This window comes from Ammospiza nelsoni, chromosome 1 (genome assembly GCF_027579445.1).
Source record: "Ammospiza nelsoni isolate bAmmNel1 chromosome 1, bAmmNel1.pri, whole genome shotgun sequence".
NCBI classification, from domain to species: Eukaryota; Metazoa; Chordata; class Aves; order Passeriformes; family Passerellidae; genus Ammospiza; species Ammospiza nelsoni.
In genome coordinates, this window is record NC_080633.1 from 13502664 (window position 1) to 13527960 (window position 25297).

A 25297-nucleotide genomic window follows, 5' to 3' on the forward strand; every position below is an offset into this window, starting at 1 on the left:
TTATGATGGACATGGTTATAATGGACAATTGGTTATAGCGGACAAAAACAGATCTCCCAAACCAAACATATTAAGTTCAAGACATTCCTCTCTGGTTATAACAGACAAACATTGGCCACAATGCCATTTTCTGGGCTTTTCCTCAACCCTGTAAGTGTACTGAATAGAATTGGGATCTAGGGAGGAAAGTTACAGGAATACTGTGTTTTCAAAATAGATTGAGCCTTAAGCCAAAGACTGAATGAGATGGTAAAAGAGGTTATGCCAGACTAGCACTTTCTGCCAGCCTGATTGAGCACTGCACACTAGATAAACCCAGAATTTTCTATCATCTGATCTCTCCTGCTCTTAGAGCCAGGCTCAGTGAATGCAGTACTGTGGAGATGCTGAAGGATTCCAGTCTCCACTCCTTTGTGGGGCTCTTCCTCAGATGTCACAGCCTGTCCTGGGCATGCAAAATGCCACAAAATAAAGGTACTCCAACTGACAGAATAATTTTCCAGGCAACCCTTTGCATCCTGCTTGTATCCACATTTGCTAAGAGTGCAAGGGGGCTCAGTGAGTGAGTTAAAATGCACCCATTTCAAACAGAAAGGAGAGTCTTGTGAGCTGTCAAGAAATGTGAAATATTTATGATCTAGAGCTCATGAAAGAATTGCATGTTAGGCTCAGTCAAAATCTCATGAAATTTTCATGACATTAACCCAATCCCAACAGCTATTTCTGATAACAAACATTTAAATGATTATTCAGGTCCACTTCTTACACAGCACATTTCCTCGCTAAATTTCAAAAACTAAACAATTGATTGTGGGTGTAGAAGTGAAAGTTATTTTTCAGGTCTGCTTTTAAACAAAAAGCTAATTCACTTTGCTTTTCACTTCCGTTAAAGGCAAACTGTTTGAATTTAAACCTTTTGATCAGAAGAATAGGGACATAAGGACCTTACTCACCTGAGTTCCTCATTGGTGTCTTGGCAGTAAAACACATTACCCTTTTTGAAAGGCTTTAGTACACACTTTTCCTCAGTAGCCACACATTCGTTTTTACAAATGAGCCTTGTGGCAGACCTTTCCTTGCCATCATATGTCACTAGCAGAGCTAATTCTGCAGGAACCTTGCGTGTCTGAAGCTGAAAGACTCCCACTCTGTTTTATGACTTAAAAGATAGTAATAAATTAGGACATAATTCACACTTCTCCATTCACAAGCACCCACCCACACCTATGAAACAGCTTTGGTAGAAATAGAGAGGTTCTGTATTTGCATGACTAAGGTCCTGCAAGAGAGCACCCAGTCATCTGATGCTAATGGAGAAGAAAAGCTGACCCAAAAAGTAATTCTGCATTTCAACAAGTCTCATTTCATTCTATATGTTCTTTGGAGTTAAAGTCTTTTAAGGCACAGTCTTGGTTTCTTGATATCTAAATGCAAAAATGAATACTTATTACATTTGGTAACAAGAACAATGCTACCTGTGAATTTTAGTTATTCCCTATGTGACTTCTGCAAAAGAGTGATGAACATCCCAAGCCAGCACAAAGTACATTGGAAGTTCTTAAGCAAATACCTAAAACAAAGTTCCAGAATAAAGCTGAAAATAAAACATAGAATCATAGAATATCATGATCTAGAGGGGGCCCACAAGGATCATAAAATCCAAATACTGACACACAGGACAGAACAATTGAAAATCCCTACCATCTCCCTAAAAGCAGTATCTAAAATCTTCTTGAACCCTGTCAGATTTGGTGCCATGACCACTTCCCTGGAGAACCCATTCCAGTGCCCAGCCACCCTCTGAGTGGAGAGCCTTTTCCTGATTTGCAAACTTCCCTTGACTCAGCTCCATGCCATTTCCTCTGGTGCTGTCACTGGTCACCAGAGAGAAGAAAGCAGTGTTGTCCCTCCTCTTCCCCTTTTAGGGAGGCTCTAAACTGCAGCGAGATCTGCCCTCAGTCTCCACTCCAGGCTGGACAGACCAAGTGACCTCAGGCATTCCCTTAATGCTTCCCCTCAAGGCCCTTCACAGTGTTTGTAGCCAGTCCTTGGCTGCATTCTAACAGCTCTGTATTCTTTTTGCATCGTGGCATGCAAAACTGCCCCCAGCACTCGAGGTGAGGCCTCCCCAGCCCAGAGCAGAGCAGGACAATCCCTCCCTTGCCCTGCTGGCCACGCTGTCCCTGATGCCCCCCAGGACAGGGTTGGCCCTCCTGGCTGCCAGGGCACTGCTGGCTCATGCTCAGTTTGCCATCAATGGGGACTCTGAGATCATTTTCCACAGGACTGCTCTCTGGCCTGTCGTTCCCTGGTCTGTGCAGATGTCCAGAATCTTCCAGGTGCAGAATTTGGCACTTTTCCTTGTTGAACTTCACACAGTTGATGATTTACATCCTCTGAAATATGATGGCAAAATATTTGTCATCCAAAATATTCGGGTGGGACAGCACACATTCAGAAAGATGAAGTTCACATAGTGATTTTCCAGGCAATAGAGGCCTGTTTCCACTTGTATGTATCTTCCCTCTTTGTCATAAAACAAGGGCATCACAAAACATTGTGATTGCCTACAGATTGTTTCATTTCACCAGCAAGACAGATGCCACAAGTTTGTTCTACTCTGGAAAAAAATTGGCAGCAAAATATGATCAGGGAATGATGATTATGGCAAGTCCTGTGACTGCAAACTTTATAGAGAATATAAACTGGCAAACACATTTGCCTTCTAGAGTAATAGTAAAAAGGGTTTTCAAAATATGTTCAAATGTACTATAATTTCCAAAACTGTAGATAATACCTCTATTTAATTAGTCCATTCAGAGCATTTGAGGTTTTGTTATTTTGTGGATTTTTTTCCCCTGAGTTTCAATATTTTAGGGTCTATTTTCCATTTATTAAATATATTCTACCTGTATTCAAGCAGTGTAATGCGCAGAATTTGAAAGACAACATGAAGTTTCACCAAGAAAATCAGTTGTCATACAAATTTCTACTCATTTAAACTATCATCATGGCACAAAACTTCAATTACTGGACTTTCTCTTCACTGGCTAACCAAAACCACAAGAATAAAACATAAATAAGTGAAAAACATCATTTCCCCAGAGAGTGTCTTAAATAATTGGGGGTACATCTTGATCGCTTTTTCTTATCTATCTTCTTTTCATTTCCTTAGTTAAAGATACAATGCTCAACAGAGGGAAAAAAGGAAGGCAAAGAAAAAAAGTGCATTAAGATTACAGTTGGCATTTTAAATACAACAAAAGGTACCTATAGGGATGCTTTATTGTGCAGTCAAGTAAACTCCAGCTGTCAGCCCTGTGATCACTCCTTCAATAGGCAAAAAGGACTCAGCTCTAACCTGGCTGCATGCTGGTTCTCACCAGTAGAACAACTACTTCCTTAGGAATTGCATTTACAATTATCCCCCGAGTTTCAAAGAAAACTTTGAAAAAAAATGTGAATAAACTTCTTAAATGAGTGGGTTTCTTCCCTTTTCTTTTTCTTTTTTCTTTTTTTTTTTTGGCATTAAAAAAAAAAAAAAGGCTGTTTATCTGGTTTTGTTAGAGCTAAAGTAAAACCTTTTGCCAGAGATGAAAACTTCTACAGGATAACTTGACAATCTTATGGATTTATTGGTTCTCCTATTATGTTCACATTAAAGAGACCTAAATATGTTAAATATGACCCTCTACCTGCAGAGGGAGGAACCACTGCATGCATGGAGTCAGAGAATATGCACTGATAGAACTTTGATCACTTTTTTAAATGTGGCATTATGGGGAGAAATCCCAGCCTAAAGGAAATGGTATTTCTGTCATTGGCTTTAACTGGACCAAGCCATTACTATTTGATAGCAATTTCTAGATCTGTTGGGTAACTTTGTTCAAGATCCACATGCCACAGAGCAAGCATAACTGAACACTAGAAATTATTTGAAACTTCCAGTATTTTCATAAGAGATTTACTCTTTTAGAGCGTTCTCTTTTAAATTTTGTGGTGGAAAATCATTTATTTAGATAAACTTAACTTAGAAAATCTGCATCAGTCTTACTTGAAATGTCCAATATCATATGTTTTTTCTTCTGGCTTGTCCCATTTTATTTGCTGATTTCCATCTTTATTTCCTTTAAAATCTAAACATTAGAAAAATAAAAATAAAAAATGAGAAATGTGAGGAGGGGGAAGAGGAGAAGAATGACAACTATTTTGGAAGAGAGATGACTTTTGTCGTTGCATTCAAAGTCAAAGACAAGTCAGACACAAATGATATAGCTTCAAAACTAGAATATTACACTTTTTTCAGTGTTTTGCTATGCTGCTTTCAAGAGAAGCCACTGTCTTTTAAAAGCAAACTTAATTTTGCATACTGTTTCTGTTATGAAATTATCTTCTCTTTCTAAGTCCATTCTATTAAACAATTTTTCAGAAACTTTTAAAAAATTCTACTCTAGATTTCTCCTTCATGTATATAGGTTAAATGTCACAGAATGACAATAACAACCTGTGCAAGGCTAAGCAGCATATGGTCTTCAGCAAATAAAGGACCATAAATAATTTCAAAAATTTTTTTACTGTGGCTTATACGTTTGCAAACTTTAGGCAGCAAACCCAACTACAGACAAATATTCAACCATTTCTTTTCAGTGACATGCTTCTCCAGGTTACTGAATGCTTAATTTTCAATTCTAAACTCAATTTTCAGTCAGCTAACTAATTTACTCTTTCAACCTTCCACAAATTCATCAACCTTAAAACTTCATAAAATTCACTTAATTTGTTTTGCCATAATTTCTTGAGCAATCAGTAGTCTATGGTTTATATGAAACTACTTTTTTCAAAGGTCTGAAATCTCCATTTATAGGCTTTTGAGGAAAGGGTTAATTGGTAAAGTGACTGGCTCAAAGCACGAGGGGAGCTGTCTGAGCCATTTTTTTTGCTTCAACAGTAATTCTTGTTACTTTACAATCCCATTGAAAAAATTTAATGTAAACATGCACCAATGGAAATATGAAACATGAGGAGTGGTGTTGTACAGAGGTTTTCTGCCAAAAAATTTCACTGTTATATAGAATAATCAAAACAAGAAAAATACCTACAAAATTACCACTTTGGTTCATGAAGGTGCTTCCATCCTCAGGAACAGAGATTTGTAAAAAAGGAAACCATACAGACATGAAAGATTTTCTAAAAAAAAAATTCAATTTTATCTAATACAAATTCATCAGCTGTGCACTTGCTTTGTGCCCACACTCAAGCAATTAGCAGAGATAGCTTCAAGTCCTTACACTTCATTATTCATGTCATACATTATCTGTATGACATAAAAAGAGAAACTCTTTGATATAGTGAAACAGAGGGTTTACTATAGATCCTACCAGAGCCCTTGCACAAAATATTTTTGTCAGTTAAGAAAATTTCTAACAAAGTCATCAATAAAAATGGCACGGGAAAATATTTGAAAAATTTAATATCTGTACCTGAGGATATCATTAATCAGGGGTGAAGGTTTACTTTTTGAAAATCTTTTCATCCAGCATATCTGTTAAACACCTGTAAACATCTGCAAACACCTGCCTGCCTTCTGGGGACTCAGCACCCCATGGCTCTTCTCTCTTTCCTCCCAAGCTCCATCTAGCAGGGAGCTGCAGCTATATTTTGCTGCTAAAAGCACTCCCAGTAGCTAAGTGGGTCTGTGAGACTCCTCCAGAGTGGGTGGCAGAGCCTCAGCAGCACCAGGTGAGACAGAAAGAGCTCCTAAAACAAGAAGTGTACAAAAGGTGATGACAGGAATCTCATCAGAGCTGATCACAAAGCGATCACTCAGAACCTGAGTTGTGCTGAGTTAGGGACTGGCTGAGCCCCCATCTGCCTCCCTACTCTCTCTCACTATGGCACACACTCCTCCCTTCTTGCTCCTTATTGATAGACAACTGCCTGTTAAAAATTTGGATTCTGTCTTAAATTACTTACACCTAACTACCTCTTTAAAATGTCAAATCCCCAAAAACACTGTTCCCTTCAGTAACCATGATGTTTCAATATCAAGGGTGACTGCAGCAAGTACTCTCAGTGGTGCTTTTACCCTTTGGGATATCTGTTACACCACAGAACCTTAAAAGTTCTCCATAGTACTCCAGAAGCCGCAGAAATCTAAAGCTTTAAAATAAATTTGATTTAATACTATCAGCTTAGATGCCTTCTCTTCTAGATTTGAATTCCTTTCATTTGGTTTGTTTATAAACACTCAGAGAAAGCCTTTCTAGACATAACTGCCCGAAGTTTGAAACAATGAATGAAGTGAAAGCCATAATAATGTATTGTGGCCATTTATCCCAATGTAAAAAATGGTTGTATATTATTATCAAATGAACCCCATTATATTGGTATTGAGGAGCACAGAGGAATGGAAGCCAGAATGTGACATGGGCATCTGTGTGCACAGATGCACTATCCTCTTCCAAAGTCTGGAAAACAGCCCAGAAAAATAATACCTCTAGGTTTCAAAACTTTTGTTAATAGAATATTTTGATTTATGGGGGGTTATTTTTGTCATTTCATATTTATATGTGTTTAACAATACTCAAAATATATAACATTTACTTGAGTAACCAAGTAAAATTAAGCATCCATTTTGCCTAGGCACTTTCATAATATCTCTTTAGACAACCTAAGTCTTTCAGGACCAAAATCAGTTAAGGAAAATATTACCTTAAAAAAGAGCTTTTAATAGCCAAATGTATTATTCACTTCAGCCACTTAGAGATAACTAGGCAGATATCCTAGTAGTGGAGGTTTTCATAACCAAAAGCATAATCTGCAATATTCTGCTATTTAGAGTTCTTTTGTCTTTCATGCAGTTGGAAAGACTTAACCACACAGTCAGTCATTGATAGAGATATATAATGTGTTAGATTATTTATTAGCAGTACTTTAGCTACAGAGGTAAGAATTTATCCTTTAACCATACACAGGGCTTATTACCTTTTATCAGACAGATAGAAGCAAAGTTAGCAAACTAAAAGCTAAAATAAAAAAAGACTGTTGAGATATCAAGAGCATTTCCCACCCATTACTCCTGCTTGCTCACCTCCAGGAGGGGAGAAAAAGCAGTCTTTTTCTTTACACAAAATTCTTTACACAAAAACCTTTCACTTTTGTCTCACTGGCATGTTCCAAGTCCATGCAGAAAACCACAGCCCATTTAGCAGAAATCTACCATTTACCATGTGGAGTATAAATCTCTCTGTTCTGGACTTCTCACAATCACATGCTGATTTCCCAACAGGATGGTTTCTGCACAGGTAAGGTTCTCAGCATAATTAATGGGCTATAAGAAATGAGTTGTGCTCTCTGCTTTCAGACAGCTCTGTGCTGCCAGAGTCACATATCCCCTCTGCCCTGGGCGCCCAGAACCTCCAGGAGGGCTGGGAGGGGGCCAGAGCTCAGGTGTGGAGGGGGACAGAGCCAGCAACCCCCCGGTGGAACAGTTTCATCAGCCACAGGAAGGGCACATCTGTGCATTCCCCCACTGCAGTGCCAGGAAAGGGAAAAGGGAGCCAGCACCAAGGGAATTTGTGTGCTCCTGCTGGGGAAAGCAGGGTGCAAGTGCTGAGCTGGCACCTGGCACTGCAGAGCTGTGCTGGAGCTGAGACTGGCCCTGCAAACACACACCTGACCATGCTGGCCTCGTCCCTCTGCTCCAGGTGCTGCAGCTCAGCTCACAGCAGGTGAGAGCTGCTTACTCTGTGCTCCCATGGCACGATCAGATGAGTCCTTAGGAATGATATTTGGAAAAATCTTTTTTTTTCCCTTCTGTCTTTTGCTTAGTCCAACACTCAGATTACTTTGGTGCTTTCAATGGGATTTGTTCAGTGTCATCAGTGTTCATTTATGCTAAAGAGCCTCTGTAAACCTCTCTATATTTATGAAGCTCAGGGGTTTTTTTTATAAAACCATCCAACAGCAATACCTGTGATCTATATACAGTAAATTAAACAAAACTAAACCCTTTTAAGATCCATCTCTCAGAGGTTAAGTCTGTGCCTTCAGTTTCACAGCTACATCTCTGTGGCCACTTTGGAAAACAAAGTTTTCCTTGAATTTGCCTTTTCCTCCTTTTATGAGTGAAATCAGTGCTCACAAAACAGCAACACTCAAGGTAGACAGCCTTGGCAAATATAACTGTTCCACATATGCAGCTTGTGTAACAACTCCATGTGAGGTCTGAAACTGAGGGAAACAATGGAACCATCTCCAAAATAATGAAGCTTGGTTGAAATAAAAATAAAATCCAGTGTGACACTAGGAAAGTATTTTAGATATAAAATTGATTAAATGCTTAGCCAGGTAAGTAGGATATAGCTCATCTCTTCATTACAATATTTTCCAAATAAAAGTTATTTTTTCTATGTTCTTTCATTATAGCAAATGACCCCTCTTCTAAATATTATTCCAGCTAAAGACCAGATGTAAACAGTTTATTTTCTGTTGTCTTGTCAATATTTGATCCAACAACACTTAAATTCTCTTTCTAGTAATGTCCATTCACCAACACATAGAAAGAAATACAAAAAGAGCTTCTGAATTTCTTTATATGATTACAACACCCTACATATTTTAAAAGAAACACTTTCTTAACAAATAAAGCACATTCTTTTCAATTAAAGGTCAGCAGAATTGATTTTGATTGGTTAAATTACAAAGTAGGTTCATGCCAGTGGAATCAGAGCTATCTTTTAATTTGCCTTTGTGTTTAAGCAATGTCTATGTTACTGAGAGAAAAGTTAATTTACTGATAATACCTAGCAACACTGGATGTTTTTAAGGCTGTTTTATGCACCTGTGAAAGCTGTTTGAGCCCATGAAGCCAAGCTGGAGGGAAAAAAAGTACTTTAACCAGTATAAATTATTTATTATATTAAGTGGTACTCAGTACCAATATAATGCACTCAAGTGTCTTCCAAATTCATTCTAAGCCTTTAATTTTGTATTTATATAAAATTCATAATGCCTTTAACAAGTAAAACTGATTAATTTTAATTTTACCTCAGCCATATCAGAATGGCATTTAGGAGGTTACTGCATACTGTCCAAATTGTGTAAAATAATATTTTCACTATTCATTTGAGGTAAGTATGAATATAATGACTCCTACACATTAGGAAACTGAAAGAAGCGAGATCAGTGCTGGAATATTTCACCATTTTCTAATTCAAGATACTGAAGCATTGACAACTAATAGAATGAAAATTTTGACATTTCTCATACAATAACACTCAGCTTTCAGCAATGTTCAATATTTTCTATGAAGTCACTATAATTTTTAGAGGAACATATTAAGGTATTTCTGTGTGCTGAAATCAGAGTGAGAAAGCAGATAAAGAATTAATATATAACACTGAACATCATTCCCTTTTTCCTAAGGTGAATTCAGCTGAGTCACATTATTATGCCAAAAAAAAACCTTTTTCTGGTTGCAAATTATTCTTATTGAATGTATTATGGCATAAGACTTTATTAGAAATAATATCACATTGTTAAAACTATACAACATCAACTTTTCTAAGATCCACCATAAAAATATCCTAGGCAGCTGTTGAATCATACTTAATATTTTAGCTATTAAGAGTCTTAGAGAGTTTCAATTGATTGGTATTCACTTAATGTCCAAAGCCATTTCTAACAACTGAAAGACATTTTAAGATATTTCCAACTTCAATCAATATCACTTATGAGTATAGTTTTCCCTCAGAATTACTAAATATGCCAGGCTGAAAACAAGAATATTTTCTAAAATTCTAATGCTATTTTCCTAGTTAATAAAAAAAGGTAAATGCAAACTTATACTACCTATTAGCAATCAAACAGTAGTATATGAGAAACTGCAAATACTTGCATACATATAAATCACTGTGTACTTAGCTCTTGGAAAACACTCATTTTCATTTTCTTTGCACCTTAAGAAACCAAGGTGCTTCTCTTGAAATCACCACTTACATTATCAGCAGCAACTTATGTTGTATCAAGGAATACAAAAATTATTTATATTTGCAAATAATTTTACATAATCACCTTGACATATTGAAAATCCAGTGCATAATAGCCCAGTCCTTAAGTCGTGCTAATTAAGAAGCCAAAATCTTCCCATTGTTTTTCAGCAGTCACAAAAGAGCATTTCCTTTACTGTCAATTTTTTCAAATAGGAAATATGTTGTTGCTGTAAATGCATGTAGAAATAACTGTAGCTCTTTTGCATTTCAGTGGTAGATGATTTTTCTTTTGAGTTCAAAAAGAAATATAAGCTCTCTGTTGTTTTAGAAAGGATCCTTGGGTACAAACATTTTCTGGTCTTACTGTGGCCACTTCTCAGTCTTTAAACATTAGTCTCAGTCCAGGGTATAAGGGAGTCTCAGATGAAATTTACAGTGTCATTTGAAAACTACATCCAATTTGAGAAGAAACTAAGCTCTCATTCTTGCACCATCACAGCTCTGAATTCAGCCACCACCTGCTCAGCACCTCAGACCACCACAGTGGCACACTGCACAGCAAATTTCTGTAGACAGATGTCCTGATCTGTTTAGAAAATTTACACCTGAAGAAATATTTCCAGAGAGCTCTAAGAAGGCCTTTACCCAAAAACTGTCAGGAGTTTTCTTGCAAACACATTTTAAAGCCTCACCCAGAGGATTTGCAATAATGTATATATCAGTGCTTGGATATGGCCAACACTTTTGGAAAGATGTAGGAAAAGTTCAGAATATGTTCTCCTTTTTTTGTCATGGCATTAACCAGACTGGGCTGCACAGTCCTGGGACAGTGTCTCATTTTCTTGAAGAAAGCATAAATTATTGAGACTCACACCTGAAATCTGGAAGCAGATTTAAATTAAAGTGACTTTGTTTCATACTGTTCTGCAAAGCTTCCACTGATTGATATAGGCATCTCTTATTTAGGGAGGAGTTGCATGAATTGAGAAATGTTCTGTGATGAGACATTATAGGGGACAAATCCAAATGAACCATAGCCCATACTCTCCTCCATGAAACCATGCCATTCTGTTTTCCTGTTTTGTTTTCTCATTCTTTTGGCTAATCTTATTCTGTGACATGCAAATTATATTCAGAAACTTTGTGGTTGCTATCTCTATCTCAGAAAAGACTGAGAAAATAAATCTGACACCCCAAATGTCTAGATTAAAGTCTTAGCCTTCAATCTCCTTTGCTTTTTCCCTGAAAACTATCCACACAAGCCCCAAAGAAGTACAACTCTCAGGGTCCTTCAGAAGCACAGCTCATGCTGTCCAACATCACTATATCCCTTCCTCTCCTCTAAAGTGCCTTCTTGACCTGCTCCTGCCTTACAGTCCTGTTCAACTTACAAGTCTGTGCTCTATTCTACTCATCAGGAGTTTTAAGTCCAACAGGAATTTTAACCATTAAACATAAAGAGAAAGGCAAGGCACCTGATGCAGAAGTTATTCTGACATAAAGTCACTCTGTAGCCAGAGATCCAGAGCCCTAAAGATTGAGATTGGCAGAATTTAGGAAAGCAAAACAAATTTATGCTTCTCAAAACCCATAAGCAACTCTCCTGGTAATGGAGAGTTCCTGGCTGTCTGAAACAATTTTGGCACCTAAGGAAATGTCTGAAAAGGTCCTTAGGGCTGTGTTTGGAAGAACAGGCTTGGCAATATCTACAGTTATTAAAAACAAGTCAGCTGTCCCCAGGAAAGCACTGGAAACCAAGAAATTGGAAAGAAGGAGAGACATCTCTGCCAGACTGCAGGTTAGACACCAATTCAAGAAGCAAGACCAAGGCAGTTCTTTGCTTTCAGAATCAGCTCCCCACTCCATGTGCAGCCTTTGCCCCTCTGAGCACACACTGAGCATCCCTGTGCGACCCAGGGCTGCCCCTGCACTGCCTTCCTTGTTGGCTCCAGCAGTGAATCTGATTTAGAACCATGTGACTATAAAGTTACAGTTGTACTTCTGTGAAAAATATTCCCTGATTGTTTTTAAGGCACCTTTACACTGCTGCCCAGAGTGAGAAAACACCAATAATTTAATCCAAGTATTTATCCAGAGAATCCAGCCCTGACCAAAATAATCCATGTGGCTGTTTCATAAGGTTTTAGAAATGGCATCAGTGACATTTCTCACAGACTTCAGCTGGCAATAACTCACCAGGCATTCCAATTCATTATATTTCTCCACTCCCCTATCACAAAGGATATTTTAATTTCTATATTTTGACTCTGCTGAACACTTGAAGGCTGTATTGTTTTGTAGTCCCTAGGGCACCAGGCAAAACAAACACAGAATTTCAAACTTTCCACAACCTCATGCTGTGATAACATTTTCAGTTTATCCTTATATTTTAAAATCTGTCTCCAGTCATCAGGATTGAGAACATGGGGTAAACTTCTGCTGCACAAGATTTATTAACTTTTTAATCTTGTGTGGCTGTAAATTACCCCAGCCCCTAAAACCACAGATTGTTACCTCTTTATAACTCTGGGGTATATGACTCACGTTTTGCCTTTTTACCAAAACAATTTTTGACCTGGTAAAAGGGAGAACATAAGGGATCCTGGTGGTGGAGAGAACAAAAACAGTGAAAATACTTGTAAAAGGTACAAGATTTTAGTAGTAATAGTACTGATATTAGTATGCTTGCAAGTATTGACATTAAACAAAGCCACAACCTTAAGAAAATTAGTAATGTCTGTGTTCAGCTTTAGTGCCTTGCTTCTTGCTGAGGCTGTCCTCAATCAGCCTTCACTATGTGTCTCTCTAGTTTCTTATACTCCAGTTCTTGGGTGCAAGGATTGTTTTTCCTATGTATTTGGAAAGAACCCAGGTCATTTTAGACATAGCCACACCATAAATAATCATTATCCAAGCTGCTGGAATGCCCACTCAGTGCCTTAGCTGCATGGCTGCACGTTCAGTCACCCCTTGTTCTCTTCCAAGGATTGTCCCATGTTCCCTGCAGTTTACTGCCAGCAGCAGGGAAACATCAGGATCAAATGTATAGTTTCAAAAAAGGAGAAATTCTCCCCCTACTTTTTCTAGGAAAATTAGATAAGGGCAGTTGCAATGAACTCACTGAGAGGGTGAAGCACCCAGAGCCTGCCAGGGGTGAGGCTGCATCCTCACTCAGGCAGAGCTGCTGCACACACAGCTGTGCAGGGGCACCAGTGCAGCAAGCACTGCAGGGGAGGCTCCTGGAGAGCTCGTGCTGCAGCTGTGCAGCCCTGCAGCGCTGGCCAAGTGACCCCACTCCCAGCACAGCCACAGAATCCAAAAAGCTGAGTTCATCACAGTTATGTGTTCATAGGCAGGGGGAAAGAGTCAGAAAAACAAATATTTCTTCTTGCTTTAACATGTGGGATTGAAATGTATAAGGCCTGGCTTTAAATTACTGCCCAGGCTCTCCAGCTCTCCAGTGCATCAGCTGCTTTGTGCTGCCACAGATGGAGCTGCAAAGAGGTCAGAGGGAGTTCCAGCTGACCTCCATGAAAGAGCTGTTGAATAAAACACATCAAAGAAGTGGGTTCCCTCAGCAATTTCTTCCTCGAGTTTCCCTTTTGTAAAGGATTGGAGAATGTTACTCGCTTTATTACACAGAGCTCTTTAAGAACTTTAACACTAAGTCAAGAAATTAATACAGTGACAAATTTTGGCATAACTGCTAAATATCTACACCTCTGATGAAAGCAGAATATCTTCATTTAAATTACTATATATAGTATACTAAATTAAATTGGTTTTGAACTCAAAGTTATGTAAATTGCAAAAATTAATCCGTAATTGGAAAAAACAACTGTATTTTTTGAGAGATAGGGGGACAATCTATTGTAAAGTGAAACAAATATTTCCAATATTATTAAATCTTTCACCAAAAAAGACATTCCAAAGATGAATCCCCTCCTTAACTTAGACTAATTCATTCTATCTATAAAAAGAAGAAATATAAATATTTAAAACCTGAAAAAAAAATTAATTATTAGTTGCACATTTTACACACATCTCACTATCCAAATGTAATCAACAGGAATCCCTTCTAATATATAGCAGTAAAGCTGTATTTTTTGAACAATTGCTGCTGAAGTAGCAACATGGCAGAATGTTCATTGTTTCACATTACCTTACATTTAAAGCTACCATCCTATATAATGCAGAAGTGGATACTGTATATGTTGGCAGTGTGCTGTAAATGATGAATCATCCAGCCACCCAACAATCATGCTAAAATTATGATTAGAAAACCACAGAGTAAAAATCAGCTTTCCCTCTTTCTGACCTGTGACAAACCTGGTCAAACTCCTGCAAATTTCTTCACAAGGAAACCTTTATTGATGTACCAGGGAAGTTTTAATTTCTGCCTGTTTTTCTTGTAGGCGTGTCAACTGAAGTGATGGCCCAGATTCACACCAAGAATTCATAGGGTTTGCCTACAGTAAGTGAAGAAGTACCATTGTAGGTACCTTGTAGGTAGTGTGGAAGGAAAGAAATATTAAAGTAAAATAATTGCACAAGACACAAAATTGTGTGTCTAGATTAATGTAAGAGGTTACTCAATAAAGAGCATTTTCAAGCACATCTAGGTTAGGTAATGGGGTAATTGAGCTTTCTTGCACAACCTTAATTAATCTCAGCAAAGTACCTACATTATGAGACAATCTTAAGCGATTATGTACTACAAATCCTGTATTGCATTTTACAATGCACACAACATTCTTTCTTTTTTTTCTGAAAATGAATCAAAATTATCTAGAGTTGTCTGAAGAAGCCCTTCTTAGGGCTGCCTTTACAACAATAGGAAGTTTTATGTATCTAAAACTAAATAAAAATAGTACTTAACAGTGTATTCTATCTGGGATCCTCAAGAAGATTTACAAAGCTCTACCAGAATATATGGAATCTAGTTTGCAAAGGAAATAAGTGGAAGCACAGCAAAGTCTTCATCTTTACTTTGAAGACCATTCTGCATTGTTCTTTGAAATGAACAGAGAAAAATAATAGATCTCAATTTTCTTCCTTTCTTAAAACTACTTAAAATCAGGGATTACATGGTTCACAATGAACTTTTAGAATTACTTTCTAAGGCTTTGTCCAGATATGTATTAAAAGCATATGTCTTGTTGCACTTTCTAAAGATGGAAAGGGTTCTACCTGTATTTACATATTTTGATTCAAAATCTCCTTTATTCTCAGCTGGGAACAGAAAAGCCTTTATTATTCTCAGCTGGGTAAAGTCCCACAAACATTTCAGCTCTGCCTTCATCAGATGCAGATCACACCAGCATTTATCCCTACTAATCACCACTCCCTCTGGCACTGACATTATCCTGGGGAGTTTCCCATTCACCTGACATCAATTACCCTAGACCCTGCTGATACTTAATTCATATCATCATACTTAATTAATCATTAACCCCTTCACTGCAGTCAGTGTTCTATAATTGGTGCTCACAGCATCTGCAAAATATTAAGGGTATTTGACTGTACATTTATCATGAGCTCTTCTACTACAGCATAAGGTACAGGCTCCACACTTCAGCCATGTTTCAGAAGGCTATCACACAAATATATTAACACCAGGAAAAATTAGTATTCCTTATCCAGCAGCTCCATAAATCTAGCAGTTGCACATTTACCATTCAGTTCTCTTCAGAGGCATTTAATAAAGTCCTGTTCTCCCAAGGATATCAGGAGACCTGCCTAATCACTTAGCCAGGAAAAATGCTCATGGAGAGTTCATGGCAGAGCTTCATATTTCAAAATATTTAAATAAAATAGACTTTAAAATTTAAAGGAAAAGTCCAATTCTAAATTTAACTGTTGTCAGCTTGCTCTAGAAATGGGGCTTTTTACCTGATCATGCTACTGACAGAGCCTGTGGTAAAACACATACCTGAAGTGAGTCTACAGCAAGCTGTGCATCTCTGAGAATGTCTGATGTTGTTTGGGTATACCATAAATATGGATATTTTTGTTATAAGGAGGCAGGAATTCTATAAAGCTTAAAAAGTCCACTTACTCAGACAAACATTATACCTTGTTTTGTTTGTTTTTCCATTGGTGACCTATAGAATGGGGGTGGGGGAAAGAGGAGTCTAGTGTGCATGAAGCCTTTGGTGCAGGACTCTAAACATACAGTGAGAAAGGCAAGGAGGCTGAGAAATGAAACAAATACTGGGAATGGCTCATTTCAGAGAACAACCACCGACCCAGATTGTGAGAAAATTATCCATTATCAGTGGATTGGATTCTTATTTACATCCTGCGGGGTTTTGTTATATTTTATAACCTCTTTTCATGTTTATCTTTTAATGGTACATTTGAATAGAATGTCTATAAAATTACATTTATCTGAAAGAAAAGAACCAAAGAATTGGTACAGAGGATATATCAGTGGATCTTAAGTTAACAACAAATCAGGAGGTCCATACTCTACACTTACTCTACTGAAAAACAAATAGCACATTGCTGATGAGATGTTTTCCAGGTCTTTATATTCTGCTTTTATTTTGTTTTGCTTTTAGCTTTACAGAAGAGAAATATTTAAAGAGTGGAGTATCTAACAAATCTCATTTCACAAGCATCAAGAAAGAGGTTAATGAGGTTTCAAAATAGGGTTAAGTGGTACCACCATCACAGAAGCTGTGAATGTTTGTAGAAGATGCACATGAAAGAAGACCCATTTTAATAGTATGGAAGATTCTCACTTTCATTTCTTCTAGCAGAGTAATGCCAGAGAGATTTTTAAATTTTTATTAGAGGTGCAAGATAAAATAGAACAAAGCCACATTTACTGGTCTCATATCTTCACTAATCAGGTTGCAGAGATCAATTAATACAAAAATAAAAATTTAACTTTTTTTTAATATGTATTTCTCTTAGAAATATCTCTAGCAAATACATCAAAGTTTTACATCAGTCCATGTCAGACTGAAATCAAACAGTTTTTCCTTGTGGCCAGGCAGAATACAAACATATCTGTAGATCAATGCCTATTACTTCACTTTGAAAACAAAATAAAACAAAAATAATCAAGCATTCTATTCCCTGCAGTTCCATCAAACTGGTTGTACTAGTCTTTAACTTCTGCAAGAGAAGAGACTTGTGGATCCATGTGGTAAGTCAAAATTTTAGTGGTGTAAAATCACCCCTCCCTGTTACCATCACCTGTGTTGTTTCCTTTTACCAGGTAAAGAGTTTGCTGAGCATTTCCAAAGAAAGATATATTGCTACAGGAATCTTCAGCTGCAGAAGTCAAGGAATATGGTTTATATCTAGTAGTTGGAAAGAATTCAAGCGGAGCCAAAGAGAAGATTTCTTTAGCTAAATTATTTTTGTTTAAATTTTTCTAAAGAATTTAGCCAGAGGCAGTCAGTGAGTATAGAAAAGTTCAGCCCAAACAGTTGAAGTGTTATGAAGATATTTATTATGAGACATGTCAGGCAATTTTAGTAACAGGTCTTTCTACTCCACCCCTTCCACCCCCCAATATTGATCTCCTTAAAGGCACCAGTTACAGCTATTAACTCCAGACCTGGTTGTAATGAATGATATCCCTCCCATTCACTTTTAAGCTAATTGAAAAAAATAACCCATACATTTATGGAATCTAACATCATGAAAAGCAGAATCTTTTTCACAAAAGAACTGTCCCAATGGTAAAAGCTGAGCAAAGCCAGGCTTCAGATTCTAGGAGTTTTTCTTGTGCCTGGGTTATGCATCTAATGGAGGCTCCATAGCCAGGACATGGTATACACTCATGAGGAAACAAAAGAAAAAGACCTTGTGGCACAGGAGAGGATTGAAAAATAGGCTTCCAAACAGCAAGGGAAAAACTTCTGCGTTATTACTTTTTCAGCATTACTTGTTCTGCATTTGGGCTAGCACCATCATTTTTTCTCTAATCAGAAAAAATATCTGATAATCATTAACAATACAGAACAAAGAGCAAATTTATAAGTATTTTTATATACTGCTTTGTGGGGTTTTACTTTTGTTTTGTTTTGTTTTTTTCTGACATAGGAAAAGCCTTTACATAAATTTCAAAATATATAATATTTGCATTTAGTTTATTTGTTTGATATCATTCCCTGTTCTTGATTCATAATACTTTATTCAGAGAAAGTGTTTTTTCAGTGGCACTAGTCTCTGTAATCTAGAATTATGTTAAATTAATACCTGAGACACCAGTTCACACAACTCATGGTGAGTCTTCCTGTATTTGTCATCAAAAACAAGGGTTACACAAGAAATAATTTGCTGGATTACACTGCATTAATAGTTTCTGATTTAGCACATTTCAGTTTGACATGAGACAGGCTGCTGTTTCTAGCGAGAAAGCAAAATGCAACAGATAATTGGGTGACAATGGCAGCTCTAAAGCCTCCTCCCTTCACATGCCTAGAGCACAGTGCAGAGCAGACATACACAGCAAACACATCCAGCCCCAATATGACACACCTGCCTGAGCTGTTCCTCCTTCTCAAACAGGTGCCCACACTGATGAGCATCAGTTCTCCTCAGTTTGCATGCTGATCACTGCATAACAGGCTCAGGTTTTCCCCTGGTAATTCACTGGCTATTCCTTTTGCCCAAATTCCCTCCAGAAAAACATTTCTTGACCCCGTAGTCCACCTGGCCATTGGTCCATCATGGCCAAGCCACAGGCATGGAGCTGCAGTGTCTCCTGGGGACCCGGGGAATGCTCGAAAGACAGTGGAGCAGCAGTTTCTATTCCTACACAAACAAATGTGTCCTTGAAGGAAGAAACAGTTGCTGTTAACTTTATACCATTTGCAGAGCTACAGCCAAAAGGATATTGTTCCTTCAGGAAATACAGTCTAGGGATTCCCCTTTAGAGAGACCACTTGAATTGGTTAGAATAGTTCCCAGAGCTGCTATGAATCCTATTGGCCATTTCTCCATCTAAAATACTCAAACTAAATACATAGACACAATATCAGAGGATTAACTGGAAATCATACTATAACTTCCTTGCCTCTATACTCTTTTTTAAGTGCTCACATGAAAATCAGAAACTTTTTTCTATACACATTTTAAATTTCTTTCTAAGTCACCTTAATCATAACTATGTGAATGTAAACATTTTCTAGAAACGTTAAGATATTTTAATTGCTGCCTTTGCTGTTTAACGGCTGACTGAGAAAAATTCTTTCTGGGTAGGTCTCTGAAACAGATTGAAATATCCACCTAGATAAAGAAAGCCTCTCCTGGAGGGACTGCCTGAATGGCAGATGGACCAGCACGCTCTTCTGGCTGTTATTGTTGTCTGACTGTTGACGATAAGTACAGACCAAAGAAAAAAATTTAAAGCAACTTTTGCTTACCAGCTGAGCAGAAAATAGCAGCCTGGTATAGAATAGAAATAGTAAATTTGAGGCATACGTGGATTTGGAACTGTAAAGAACCCCTGATAGGATTGGGCAAGCAGCTTCATTCCAAGTCCAAACAACCTGAACTGCAGCTCTATAATTATGTTTGGATTTGGAGGGTTTTTTTCTGCCCGTAATATTTTGTTTGGCTTCTGAATGGTTTGGAAGTTAAAACTTCTGCTATTTGCTTATGACATTCAGTGTTGGCAAGGATGCTGCATTTCTGAACTATGGAAATCTAAATCCCAAAGATATTTGAAAACCATCATGTTCAGTATAAAAGTTTAGATATTGTGGGTAATCAGAGCAATTTCAGTAATAGGAGTCTCACAATACGTCAGCCTTGTGACTTTGTTTGCTTGAAAGGTAAAAGGTGGGTCAGCATGTATGTGATATAAATAGCAAAAATTCATCTTAATTATTATGGAGGTAAAGTAGTGTCACTGATAAACATTATTCAGGGCCCTCCTAGTTGGATGTGGTCTATAAGCAGAGTTTCTCATTTGCAGAAAATGCTATTTTGCCTGGTATTTTTGGCTGAAAATTCCATAGAACTTTTTGAAATTCCTTGTGAGCTCAAGGCCCTGGACCAGCCCAATGTTTCTGTCAGACAAATCACTGACTTCACCACCAAAATTGCCTCCTATGAAGCAGCAATACTACACTTGCATTGCCCAGCATGTACTGCATATTCAGAACACTCAGCATGACTGGTGAATCCAAGGGAAAATAAGATATACATTCACACAGAAATCCAAAATAATCTCTGCTCCTCAAACAGTAGGTGGAAGGATTGCATAAGTGCTTCTGTAAAGTATGCTGTACATTGATGCAACTGCCTGAGTTCAGCTGATCCAAATTCTCCTAACTTATTGTAAAGTATTCATTAATTAGTTGGTCTTTAACATATTGACAATTTTTCCCTCTTGTGCTAAATGCCTCCTAAAGCACCCTCTTCAATGACCCAGAATCCTTGTTCTTGACTCTGCTCTGCACTTTTGACACAAAAAATTCAAGCTTCTACATGAGATACTGACCCTTTACAATTTTACCTGAGACTGATTAAAACTAGAATTGTCTTTGTATGCATTGCTCAGCCTTTTTCATACTCATTACTTCAGTACCAATCTAAATTTTTAAATGGTTTAATAAGTCCAACAATATATTCTTACAGAGTGGTGGTAGCTGGTTGCTACTGTTTCCAAAAAAAAAGAAAAAAAAAAGAAAAAAAAAAACCCTTAATAAAAGCACATATTTTTGAGATTTCAAAACTTCAGCCAAGAGCTCCTAAAAACTGGTCTACCATCTCCTTTGGAAATAGACCTGATAAGGAACTACTTCTTAGTAAAAGTCCACTTCCAAACATTTTAACCCCACTTTAACCATACAACGGTGGATGTTTTAAATAAGTGTATTCTGTCACAAAAATGTCAGGTGGCTCTTGTTTGAAACTGAGATGGATTCTATGGGGATTCATTTTATTTTGTTCAAAGCACTGGTTAGGAAAATTGAGGGAACATTTCCAGGACATTACACAATGATTCTTCATTAGAAGACTATAAAGTTTGCTGAGTAAAAAAATTACTTCTGGCTTCCTTACAGTGTAACCCCATTTAATGCTGTAAAAACCCCTCCAAAATTGGCTTGCACAGGGGCCAGATCTTTTACTCTGGTCATCCCTCATTAGTCACTAATACAGTTAAACATGTCTCAGAGTTTCCACCAACAAACCTCATCTTCAAGAGGTTATGATTCAGCTGTAAATTTTGACTCCAGAGTGAAAATTAGCAAATCAAAGGCTTAACCCTATAGCAAATAATAATAATTGTATTAATATAATATATAAATTATGTTTTATGCTTTTAAGCTATTAAGCCTTAAATGTCCCAAACAGCTTTGTGCCTCCAATAAGTTTTAAAAGGAAGCTACATTTAAGTCATGTCTAACTGATAGCACCAACCCCAGCCTAAACTGTGTTTCTCTGACCCTGCCAGTGATGCCCACTGCCCTGGGTACCAGCACCTCCACACCAATGCCCTTCCTGTGAGTGCTCAGCTCAAATGTTGATGCAGATATTCAGTTCCACCACCTCTGACCTGCAGATGAGGGCCCTACATTCAATCTGCTCTCCAGTTGCTCAGGCTCAGGGCAGCTCAGGGCTTTTCAAACCAACCAGGGGTGAGCATCTACAGCCCTGCAAGGACCCTGTCCCTGGCCACGCTCACAGCACCCACCAGGGCCCAGCAGGGTCCCCAGCTCTCACTGTCTTTCATTTTTTCACACCAGGTTAAAATTCTTTTGCTCAACATAAAATCTCACCCACATCTGCTGTTCATTGTCCTCTAAGATGCTTTGTTGGGTTTTTAATTTATGGTTTAAAATATCACATTTTGTAATGTCTTAGGTCTTTCATACGTAAATCTGAATATCTGTTGCTGGTCACAATTCACATTAATTTTTAAAATAAAAGCAAAGGTTTCTGGATCTCTCTCCTTCTTTGTAACTTTAAATGCAGAAATAAATGGCTACACAAATAATGCCCACACTGAATATAAGAATTTGATACTACATTACTCTTTCACTCAAATATATGTATCTGTATTTTGTACGTGTATAAAAAACACATCATTTTCAATAAATTCCACAGTATGAAATTATGTCATTTGGAAAATGCCAACAACATCGTTTTAGTCTTTTTCACAAAAAAAAAAAAAAAACCAAAAAAAAAAAAAACAAAACACAACCAAATAAACCAACAAAAAAAGTAAACCAAAATGAACAAAAAAAAACCTGTGTTCCAGCCAGAATAGAAAGTCAAATCTGAATTTTTTTTCAATAATTTTGATAAACAACATACGTCTTTTTTTCAGTTAATAATTCTGCCTCTCACAATAAATATTCTCTGTTTTAATTACTAATAATAGACAAACAAACAAAAAATGCAGAATTTTAGGAGCCTTAATTCCTTTAAATTGAGAACTATTAAAAGAACCTCCTCATTCATAAATAATTTGAGGTCACAAGCATAAAGGAAAAAGTTCACTAGAGCAGCAAAAATTTAGCATCAAGGTATGGAAAATTAGCAGAAAACGCTAAAATATCTTCTTCAGGATAAGAAAGAGTATCATATGGGTCCCTGGACTGAGGTGCAGCACCCTTGTTTTCTCTCTTACAGACATGTAGTCAAAATTTTAAGTTGCAATTTGGTATTTTGGGGGTATAATTTTGCTCTGATGTGTGAAAAAAACAAATTCTCCATGAGGTCATAGCAAAAAAAAAAAAAAAAGGAAGAAAAAGAACTTTTTTATTCATCTGAACTTTATTTTTTGTGCATTTAAATAAATTAAGTCTTCTGTCTGTAAGCTAAAATAAACACTTTTCAATTGCAGCTGATGACATTTTTAAAGCAGGCCTTTCTCCCTCTAATTTGTTTTGCAGGGATGCAGTGATGGCTCGCCTTTCCCAGGCCCCCAGCCAGGCTGGGGATGTCTGGGCTGCCTCCTGCCTGGGCTGTGCAGCCTCTCACACCCACAGCTCTGAAATGCAACTCACCCCAGAGGATGTGCCCACATCCTCCAGGACCAGCCCATGCAGGTATTTGCTTCAGAAGCATTGCATAAAATGTAACAAAATCTAAACACTTCTGTGGCTCTGACCTTGCGCATAAGGTTTTCTATGTGTTTAGTAAAATGGTAGGGGGGATTTTTTTTGAGTTTCAGGAACTTAAATTTTTTCCATACCACAAAAAATAGAAACGTTAAGTATGTGTACATGTTGCCTCTGGAAAAACAAAAGATAATTATTTCTGTCCACTTTTTGTAACTTTGTAAATAGAGCGCAACTTCCTCTAACTTTCAGTTGGAAGGCCTGGTGTTAGTAAGATATTGCTATTAGTATTTAGTAAATCCTCAGCTTAAAATGCAGGTCTGCATAGAACTACTTGCATACCACACCTTTTAAAAGCCTCCATAATGTCTAAAGCATGTTCAGTCCTGCCAGTACCCAGATCCACATTTTGCAAAGTTGCTTAATGTCTTGAAACAAGGTTTAAATATATCAAGAAAATATTATAGACAGACCTCTAGCAATATTTTTATGTATCCATTTTTCCAAGGAAAAAGTGATTGAATTGTATAAGTTTCCCCTCTTCCATTTTATTGTAAGAATTCCCTGGTGCTCTTAGTTCATTCTAAGCCAGAAGTATCACTTTACACAGTTTTTCATTGTACTCAGGGGAAGTATATGGAAATTTTAGAGCAATAAGCTACAAATGGGGAGCTGGACTACAGCCAGTCTGCATCCTTCTCATGCCCTTACAGCATTTTTTTCAGCATTTAGAGTTCTCCACAGTGTGTATCCTGAGAGGTCATTATATTTGTTTTGGAGATGCAAAATGTAATAAGTAGACCTTTACCAGTGATGTCTAAGAGGCAGAGCTGACATTTTCTCTTCTTTTTTGATTAAAGAAAGGTTCATTACTGGACTCTTTAAACACAAAAGTTCAGACTTTTACATAATGTGTTTCAAGTCTATTCTTTTCCAAGTGGTCAGTAATTCCTGTTCTTGCTTTATACAATTTGACAATCATTATACAACTTGCACAAACTGTTAGAAGGTTGATCTGAGTAGGGGCCTCAAGTTTTTTCTTTGTTCCTTTATAAGAGAAAAGAGGTGATAGCCAGAATAGTGTTATAACTGCTAGAGGAATCATATTTTATGAATACAGAATATATTATTAAAATGTTAATATAGAATGTTATTAGAGAATAACATTTTATGAATATACTCAAGTACTGGAGTATTTAAACCCACAAGAAGGTCATTGTTTCTATCCTCTCATGGCATGATGAACCAGTAATCAATAACACAGGTGGCATTTTAACAGAGGGCTAACATTTCTCATCCTTTCTATACTGAGTATGTACATAAACATGGCCAGTGCAGACGTCACACCCACTCCTCAGTTACACCATAGAATACAGAATTTTACAATTGAAAGGTTCATTTATCCCATAGAAACAAGAGATGGATGATGTCTTCCCAGTGCATGAAACTTATTCTGTATCAAAATTTTTTAAAGATTGTCTTTATAAGACTTTCTTTTCATAGGTTTCTTAGGTCTTAGGTGTGAACTGGCCAAATCATAAATTTCTGACGTCTATATTTGAACCAGACACTATATGTGCTGTTTCCAATTGAGGAAAGGAAGTTGTTATTCTAAGGATAAAATTCTGTTGTCCAGTTTTAAAGTTAACTTTAGGATAAAGCAACACTAGTGTGTATTCACATGGTCTCTTCTCTGATAATAAAAGGGGACTAAAAGGATCAGTTCTGAAGAGCTTTTCTATATTATAGATTTTTGCATTTAGACAAAGTAATAACCTGGTCAGTGGAACAATGACAGGAGGAATGGTCTGGTCAGAAAAAGAAGTGGTACACCCCTGAAACTCAGATGTTATCACACAAAACCCAACCTCCTAAAATGTCTGTATATATCAGCCCAAAGGTTTGCTCAGGATAGATGTGAAATTAGCAGAAATCAATAGCAAACTTGTCAGTGTTAATGTGGTCAGTCACATTTTGAATTAGAGTCAGTTCCTAGAGATCCAGTTCCCAGGATGTTGCTAACACTTTTGTGATCCAGCAGAGTAACAGCAACAAGATCCCATCCTGGGATCTTTGCTAAAGTCAGATTATACACAATAGCATGCAAAACCCAAATTTAACCAATGCTGGTTCCTCACTCTTAAGATACATGCATATATATCACTCCAAGTTGTTACAAATGTTCTGTTTTACTTAAATTTATTTGTGGAAAACGGTTTCTACTATATATTCACTGCTATTTCAGTGTGTGCAGATGATTTTTTAATT